We start from the raw sequence: 9800 nt of genomic DNA, 5'->3' as shown, positions 1-9800 counted from the left end.
TATCGATAATTCAAATAGATAACTAATTATCTATGATGGTTCTCATAATTGTTAATGATTTAGCATGCTTTCCACAGGAAGATACATTTAAATAAACATAGATAACAGGGACTATAATTAACAGTATTGTGTGGGTTTTATTGGAACTTTTTATTTATTGATCAGCTCACCTTTTGTTGGACACTATAATGGCAGGAAACTATTAACCCGAAAATAGGTACCAAAGATATAAACAATTACCTTTCAAAATGAATAAATGGATTAAAGTTGGTTATATATACAAAGTGTTAGTTATTGTTGTCAATGGAAATGCTATACAAAGTAAGCTAGATGTATCTATATATTAATAAGCATATTTCATTATCACTTAGTTATTGGCCACCCTATTTTCTTCTAATACTAAAGCCTATATGCAACATTTGAACGTGAAGTAATTAATGGGAAGAATACGACCTTAAAAACAACAAAAGAGGGAGTACACTAATGACTATGGTATTATTGAAGTTTGATACCACAGTACTTCGTCACCTAAAGCCGACATATATAACTTGAAACACCAAATTAGTCAACATCATGATATATATTAAATGCTAAATGTCATGTGAAAAATTAGGAATCTTGGCTCAAATTAGTAAAATGAATATTTTGATTTCATTGTTTAATAATTATTAAAAAATGAAAAAAAAAAAAACAGTAACTTGTTGATTCTATCAGACAACGAGAATAATAATATTACAATGTAACTGTAGTTGATCCTTTATTAATAAATAGTTTACCGCTTGTATTGTATGCCTGTTTATGCTTAATTATTGCTAACATGCTAACAAAAAATTATTTTCTACTAAATACGTGGATTAACTAATATAGGAATTGTTTCAGTATAATCAGTTTTCAAGTTCAAGACTTGCGTTTGTCTTTGGCAGATGATGCTGTAGTCTAAACAACTAAAAAAACAAAAATTTATTTCTTTAAAAGAAAGATAGTTGCTAAAATTGATTTGGTTACAACTCTCCATTGCTAGTATATATTCAAGTTTTTTTAAAGACACATGAATGCAAACCAAACTATATCGTGTGATGTTTAATTAAAATGATATATTAGCCCCGTTGAGCTCTACCAAGGAGGTTAATAAATCAGTCTATTTTTATTAGGCATGCGTACCGATAAAATATTTGCATGACTTATTAAATTTGACAGTAAAATTTGTTAAAATTGGTTTAAAATAAATTACAAAAAATCATAAATCATTTTCATAAATGGGGAGAATATGACCTTAAAAACAACAAGAGGAAGTACACACATGGTTATGGTATTATTGAAGTTTGATACCACACTACTTCATCACCTAAAGCCGACATATGTAACTTGAAACACCAAATTAGTCAAAATCATGATATATATTAAATGGTTTGGACTATAAGTGTGAGATGAAGTCTTACAACGGATAAGAATAGAAATGTTGAGTATCATATAAGTGAGAAGAAGATCTATAAACATGAGCCTTAATATTTTGGGTTAAAGTGTAGTGTCAAATTCACTTATGTGGTTGTTCATATCTCATTGGTAAAAATCTCCTTGGTGTTTATCTCTCTCGATTGCACAACAATTGATATTAAAACTGATGGTTCAAATTAGTGATCGATTCGAATGAGTATAATGGAGTTGGTGGTGGATCCATGGATATGGGGATCACTTTGTATCAAAAATCTTCCTAGCAGGTGAGTCCATGCATGGAGGCGAGACATTTAGTCCCGCAAGTGTTGTGACGATGCAAGGTCTAAAGCATGCTAGCAACAATGGCTAGACAAGTCACAATCATGATTTAGCTCTAAGACCCACTCATGGAATACTAGTGAATAAAAATGATTTTCGCTTGAGGGGGATGCTAGCATGTAGAAGAGACTCACACTTGAGGGAAAGATTGTTGGAATACAAGTGTGAAGTGAAGTCTCAAATCGAATAGAAATGAGAAGGTTGGATACCATATAAGTGAGAAGAAGATCTATAAATTTGATCCTTAAGTTTTTGTATTAAAGTATAGTGTCAACCCACTTATATGATTGCTAATGGTCCATTGATATAAATCTTCTTGGTGTTTATCCCCTTGGATTGTTCAACATGGTGCATATCATGTGAAAAATTAAGAATCTTGGCTCAAATTAGTATAATGTATATTTTCATTTCATTGTTTTAATTATAATTATTACAAAATGAAAAAAAAGTTACATGAATTGATTAAATCTAATAGACAACAAAATTTTTACAATGTAAATAGTTTACCACTTTTATGTCAATTTATACTTAATTATTGTTGAGCAAAAATTTATTTACTACTGAGCCCATGGGTTAATTGGAACATCATTGTTTCAGATTAATAAATTATTTCATCAAGTTCAAGTCTTGAGTTTATCTCGCATGGAAGATACTGTGGTCTAACTAATAATTAAAAAAACAAATTTATTTCTATAAAGGGAAGATATATAGTTGCTAAAATTGATTTGGTTACAACTCTCCATTGCTTGAATATCATCAATTCAAGTTTTCCGAAAGATCACATGAATGCAAACCAAACTATCTAGTGTTATGTTTAAAGTGATATATATATTAGCCCCCGTAGAGCTCTACCAAGGAGGTTATTAATAATCAGTCTATTTTTATTATAGACACTAGCAGAAACATAGGCAATGTCACATTATGTGCTCACATTTTTATTGCATTCTATTATTTTTATACTTTTTTTAATTGATATGTATATTAATTTTAGTTCAATATATTTTCTGAATACATGTTGATTTATACGAATTTTCTTAGTTCTTATACTATTTTCGTGCATTGCGAGTAGTCTATCATATTTTAGTAGTATTAAAAAATATTTAAGTTTAATAATTAGTGAAATAGAGAGTTACCTTAATTTTCATATAAAAAAAGTTCTATAAAATAACATGAAGAAGAATAATAGCATAAGGTTAAAAAAAAACTATAAAATGCAAGAGATTTTTATTTGGCTTGCCCAATAACTTCTTTGTTCTCTCTTCAGAATTTTCTTTTCAATTTCTTTGTTTTCTAAAGCTCCTAAACCATCAATTAATCTATCCATTGCTTGTATGATATATTTGTTCAAATCAAGCATAATTGTAACACATGTAAAAGAAAAGAATAAAGAGTGGGTACTCAATTTTAGAGATAAGAACCATTATTCAATATCTAAGATAAGGGTGGTTACTCAAATTTGTTCATCTGCTAAGTAATTCTCTTTTCTAAATCAAATATACATATGCACACACATACCAAAATTATGTAAAATAAATAAATAAGATGCTAATAAAAAAAATTGACCAACAAAGAAGTAACAAAAGGAATTATAATGAATAAATGGAGTGAGTTATTACTCTTTTTATTTTTCTAATGCAAGCAAGGAGTAAACAAATAATTGGTTTGAAATTAGTGCGTTGACTGACTTGGAGTCCCACACAAATATCCTAAAATGAAAATGCTTTCCTTCATGGATTGAAGCAACTAATTTGGCACGGAAGAGAGAAAAATAAAATGGTTACTGGCATAAGATCTCAAAGCAATTGATCAATGATTTGGAATCACATATAATTATTAAAAGTGTAGGTGTACTTCAACAAATTGAAAATACTTTCCTCAATGAGTATTGTGCGATAATGAGAGTCATTTATGTGTATAATTATTTTAATTCTATGCGAATAAAAATTTATTGGGCGAATTTAGTGACTGAATTAAGTTTGAATGTTGTGTATACCAATATTTATCCGAGTAATTTTAAAAAAATATGTTTTCAAAATAAAATAAAATAAAAAGAGAGATAAAGAAAATCAAAATAAGGCAATTATGAAACATGACAATGTGAGTGAGGCAACGGTCACGTAGTGGAATCAAGGAAGTTATCAAGTAAGGAAGTTAGTTCCTCTATCAAGAGATAAAATCTTCGATTTGGAAAACAAAAACAATTTGAAGAAAGTAATCGTGTTGCTAATGGTGGCATGCGTGTCGAAAAGTAAGAGGAGTGGAGTTGAGAAATTTTTGTCAAAATAATGGATGAGGAGATTGCAAAATCAGGATCCTCGATCATAGATGATGAAGCTACAAAATTAAAATTATGGGCGATTGCCCTATATGTGGAATAGAAATAAAAGAAGATTAATTAATATGTATGTAATATTTAATATTATCAAGGAGAAAATGATCTTAAAAAGTGGAGACAAAAAATAGTTAGTACAAATAATATCCTTTTTATGTATTGTTTTGTTTTGTTATAGATATACGGATAAAGTATTTACATAACTTATCAGTTTGAAAGTCAAATTAGTTAAAATTCGGTTTAAATAAATTATAAAAAAATCATAAATCATTTTCATAAATTTAATTAAATAAGCTCTGTATGTGAGCTAATTTTAGATGCTAGTAGTAAGTTGTACAGTTTAGCTTCAATACAGAGGTGGTGGGGACCAATAATAGAGGTGGTGGGGGACCAATAATACTTGATGGATATGTAAAATGAGGGGTAAAGTTCTTGGGAGATTTAAATTTCCTATGGTTTGTGAGAGTAAATAAAATCATAGTATTATCGTAGCTTTTGGCAGCTACTGCAATGGCATTCATTGGTTGGTATTTGTAGTACTAACAACAATACATTTTCAGTACTTCACCAAAAAAAAAAAAAAGCAATATGTTTTCGGTGGCTTGTGAATCTTGCTGTAATGATAATAATAATGCAGTTTGAGTCTGACAATTATTGCAACTGCATTATGTCGATATATTTCTATTTATATTTAAATATGTTTTTTATCTTTAATATATATTTAACTTTTTATTTTGATTTCTCATAAATTTTTCTTTTATATTTGTTCTCTGATATTTAAAAAAAAATTGTTTTAAATCCTTACCACCGTCAGTTAAGCGATTAAATATTTGATATCCCAGTTTATAGCTTATAAAAAATTGTCCATATTTAATGTTTAATTTTTTTAAGAAAAATATATTAAAAAAGTCCAGAATTATAAAAAAAAAGTCCAGACTTCAAAAACATGTTGACCTCCTGGTCTTCTCAGTGCACGCGACCTCCAATCAAGACCCACCGTGCGCACGGGCCCTCCACCACCACCAAACTACCATAAGCGACCAAACCTGATCCGCAACGCCTTCTACCGCCATAATCGTGATCGTGATTGCCACCACCACTGTCTACCAAATCTGGCCACACGGACCATCACGCCGCCACAACCCCACCCTTAACCTATCATGCCAACTCCATCGCCACCACCTTAACCCACCCAAACAACACCCACAAGTCCAGATCTGAGACAAACACCAACACCCCACGCAACCCCTTCCACCAATCATAGCTGTTTAGAATCACAGCAGAGGAATTAGAATCAAAATTAGAATTAGGACTGACCAAGTTTGTATTTTAAGCACAACCCATAATTGGTTCCTCTCCAAGGTTTCGGCGTCAAGTTCGGGTCTTTCGAGGGATTTCCGGGAGGGGTCACCGACCCGCACGGTGGCCCCGCAGATGAGTGCGACAGCGCGGTGGCCGCAACGGCGGAACCAGGAGAGGACAATGAGGTCGAGGAGGTTGCCGAGGTGGAGGGATTCCTCGGTGGGGTCGAAGCCGCAATAAACCTTGAAGGGTGGCGGTGTCAGGCACGTGCTGTGGAGTCATTCACTGTGGTGACAAAGGCAAAGGCAAAGGCAAATTGTCCCTCTTTTGAGACAAGGAACTTGCCATCTTTGTCAATCCAATTCATTAGAGAACCATTTATTACCCCGGGTGAGACACTTCCAAAATATTGATTTTGAGTTAAACAAACTTTGCACAAAAGGAAAAGGGTACCCGGAATTTGGAAGAAAGACCAATGTTTTCTCATTTTCACAATTGTAAATCAAACGCCCATGGAAGAAACAAAATTAAAAAAAAAAGGCAAAAAAAAAAAAAACAACAACAACTCATAAATCTAACTGCTAGGCACTATGAGACCATTACCAATAACAAGAACCATCCCATAAAAGAATACGAAGTAAAGAGAAGAACTTGGTTGTTGTTTTATTTTTACTAAGGGTGTGTAATGTTAGGAGAAAGAAGAAAGGAGAGAATATGAACAGACCCAAATATTGGATTTGACCAATCTAGAAGCCTAATACTAGATGATACAAAATATGAAGAATCCTAAAATCACACTAAGAAAATGGATAGGGGCATCAACAGATTGAAAATGGAGAAGTTTATTAATTGTGAAACCCAAGAGTTGATACAATTTATTAATTTGCGTTTGTATAATGTTCTGTTTGTACAGAAAGTAAAATGCAACGTTTTACTTATAATTTTTAAAAATACATGTTTGCCCCTTTTTTCAAAAAAAAAAAACAACTTTATTTCATTATGATGATTTTAAACCGCTAGAAAATTTAAATTTGATTTTCAAATACATATTAACGTTGTTGAGTGTCACAAATGGTGTTATCAACTATTTAACAGACACGTCATCATTTAATTTAGGACAAAAATTTAAAATAAAACTTTTTAAATATTAGAAAATAGATATAACAGAAAAATTTATCAAAATCAATTGCAAAGTAGAATATATATCAGAAATTAAAAACATATTTAAACCTTTCATTTATAAAAATATTATTTTTGCTTATATTTTTTCAATCAGCATCTGATCATTACTTATATACCTCAATACTAATATAAAACTCAGATTACTCTAGTGAAGCCACAGATATTTCCACCACAATAGAAGTTATTGATCCCATTTTAAAGTTTAAACTCTTCTGCTATCTCTCTTGTAGGTACTAAGGTATATGATAATTCGAAGGAGACTACGGCCTCCAAATTGACATGCATGTTTAGAGATCAGAAGTAATGAAAAATAAAACAGGGTAAAAAAGTAGAAAGAAGATAAAAAGGAATATATAGTTATAAGTTCTTTGGATCCAGAAAAATAAATAGAAGTAAAATTAAGATAAATAAGATAAAATAGTGAGTTCTCTAGTAAAAACCTTTGGATATTGATCCAAAATTATGGTTGGGTAATTGTGTTTAAATTTTCGTTTGATCACGTTAAATGCCAATCAGAGTGAAGCTACAGATTGGCCTTTAACGTAACTTAGAAAGTGAGATTGATATGAAACAAACACTTTATTTCTTTTAGTTAAATCCCCATCCATTAATTGCTTTCCATAAAAAGTACAATCTTCCAAATGAAAAGACGGGAGTGTCCATTTCTCTTTGCCTGCAAGTTGTTTATTTCTAAAACGACTGAAAACAAGTAAAATATATCTTCTTATAGAAAATTTAATGACTAGTTTATTAGAAAATTAGTTAACTAAAATGGAAATATTATATCTTCTTATAAATCACGAAGTTATTTCAGTTTAATAATAATCTCAAATTTATGTGCTTGTGTATATGATAGTTGAAAAAATTAGATTATTTCAATAATAGATTATAATCCGAAACAATTTTTATTTGGATAAATTTGTTGAAAAGTTGTTTGAAAATTAATTAATTTCATTTGGATGTAATAAAAAATGAACTTTTATACAGTAAAAGAGTATAAAAACAACTGAAAGAAACAATAAACTATTAAAAAATAATCATAAGCTACAAATTTTTAACATCATAAAACAACTTATTTAAAAAAAATATTTTCTCAAATTTAAGCTAGATTTCCAAACATCATACTTTTTATCTATACAACTAAAATTATAAGAAAACAACTGTAATGTTATGTTTTCAAACATGATCTAAATATGAAATTGTGTTAAACAAAAAATTATTAACCAAAATATTCTTACTTGACTCGATTAATTTGTATAAAGAAAAATCTTATAAATTTTTCTATTATTTTATTAAAAAAGTATTAATTAAATAAAAATAATATACCCCAAACCAATGGTATGAAATTTGGTTCGGCTTAGCAGGTTGGATTGGTCAAACTAAGACCCGGTAACCTAACCCGGCTGGTTTCACTATTAGATCGGTCACACAATTAACCTAGGATGATCTGACCAAACTTGACCGGTTAGGTCACTAGATCCTAGTTAGATCGATCTGATCCAACCAATTTTACAAAAAAAAAAATTGGTCACCTTTACGATACCGTTTTGATCTCATTATTATCAATTATTATTTTAGATTTTGGAGTATGGATAGACTTTTCTTAATCAAATAATGTTAGTTATATACTTATATATATAATAGATACATATATAATTTTAAATTTTTAATATATATCGGGTCAAATCGGATCAATCCTGGTCCACCGGTTGAACCATTGACCCACTACCTCAACTGGGTCAATATATAATTTTGAATTTTTAATATATATCAGATCAAATCGGATCAATTACTGATCCACCGATTAGACCACTGACCCACTACCTCGATCAGATCAATGACCGAATTGAATTTCATAGCACTGCCCCAAACCTTCGGAGTATTTAATATCTTAAAAATACAAAAAAAAAATCAATAAAAACCATATAAAAGAAATAAACAATTAATAAAAGGACATAATAAGAAGATTTAAAATCATTCTAAATATAGTATGAAATAAGAAATGGTGGAGTAATTAATGATGTTATGCAGCTAGAAGCCAGTGGAAGGCTTGTAATAATTCAAACTTCAAAGTATTCCATAGAATGGAGGTGTTGAAATTAAAAACTCACCGATCATCACAACCCCATGCGAAGTCAATAATAGCATGGCATTTGTTTATTGCAGTGTGGAGCTAAGGAAAGCTGCATCATGCTTCTTCTGTAGCTTGTCGGTGATAACAACTAATCAAAATTGCGAGCCCTAACTTCTGCCCTTTTATTTTTTTATAAAAAAATTTAGAAAAATATTTTTTTTATTTCCTTTTAACCTTTTATTGTTTTATTTTAGATGAAACCAGGTGTGTGTTGTGTAGGTGGCTGTTGAGAATTTAAAAGAAGGGTTACGTGGGGTGTGTGTCTAATGCACGAGAAAACAGAAGACATATTATTCATATTACGGCCTTCTCAGGCTTTAATATTTATTAAATAGGGACACTTGCAAGGGAAGGTTCCCTCCAATAGCTACTTGTGCCATAATTCTCGCTTCTTGCTTTCTTGTGAGGGCTCCATGGATGATTTTGTACTCCAAATTCACTGTACAATTTTGGGAATTAACTTAGATTATAGTACTATATTTGTGGCATAGTTTTTTTTAAAAAAATTATATTGGTTTCTTTAAATTGGCATTGTCAGGCTAGAGGCTACATTCGTCTTGTTTGGCTAGGAAGATGTCTTATTATTTTTTATTACTATCATTGTCATAGAGGTTAAAGTTCTCATTATTAATTGGTCTATTCACTGTTATAGCTAGCAAACAGTTACGAATCAATTTGGCAATTGGTAACTTGTTGGCTTTTGCATGAAAAGTGCTCATGTCTAAAGGGATGGGTTAATAATACGATAGTTGTTACCCAATCGGTACATCCTTAAAGGAATATTGTTTTGGACATTGGTGTAGCTGTAAGTTCACATTAGCTAATTTCGTTTCCTATAGTCCAAAGATAAAAAAAAATAGGGATTTCAGCCGCTGCTACGTTTAGATGTAGGTTTACTTTAACCAGTGAATTTGAAAGTTGAGTACCTTACCGTATGTACACCAATATAACAAAAAGTTTTAAATATAAATAAAAATTACAAAGATCTTTAGAAAATTTATATAATATAGGAGACAATAACATTTTTTTAATATCGAGACAAGTGTTGCACATTAGCTGTCTTAAAATTGATCTAGA

Source organism: Glycine max, chromosome 15 (genome assembly GCF_000004515.6).
Source record: "Glycine max cultivar Williams 82 chromosome 15, Glycine_max_v4.0, whole genome shotgun sequence".
NCBI classification, from domain to species: domain Eukaryota; kingdom Viridiplantae; phylum Streptophyta; class Magnoliopsida; order Fabales; family Fabaceae; genus Glycine; species Glycine max.
Note: the sequence above shows the minus strand (reverse complement) of the source record.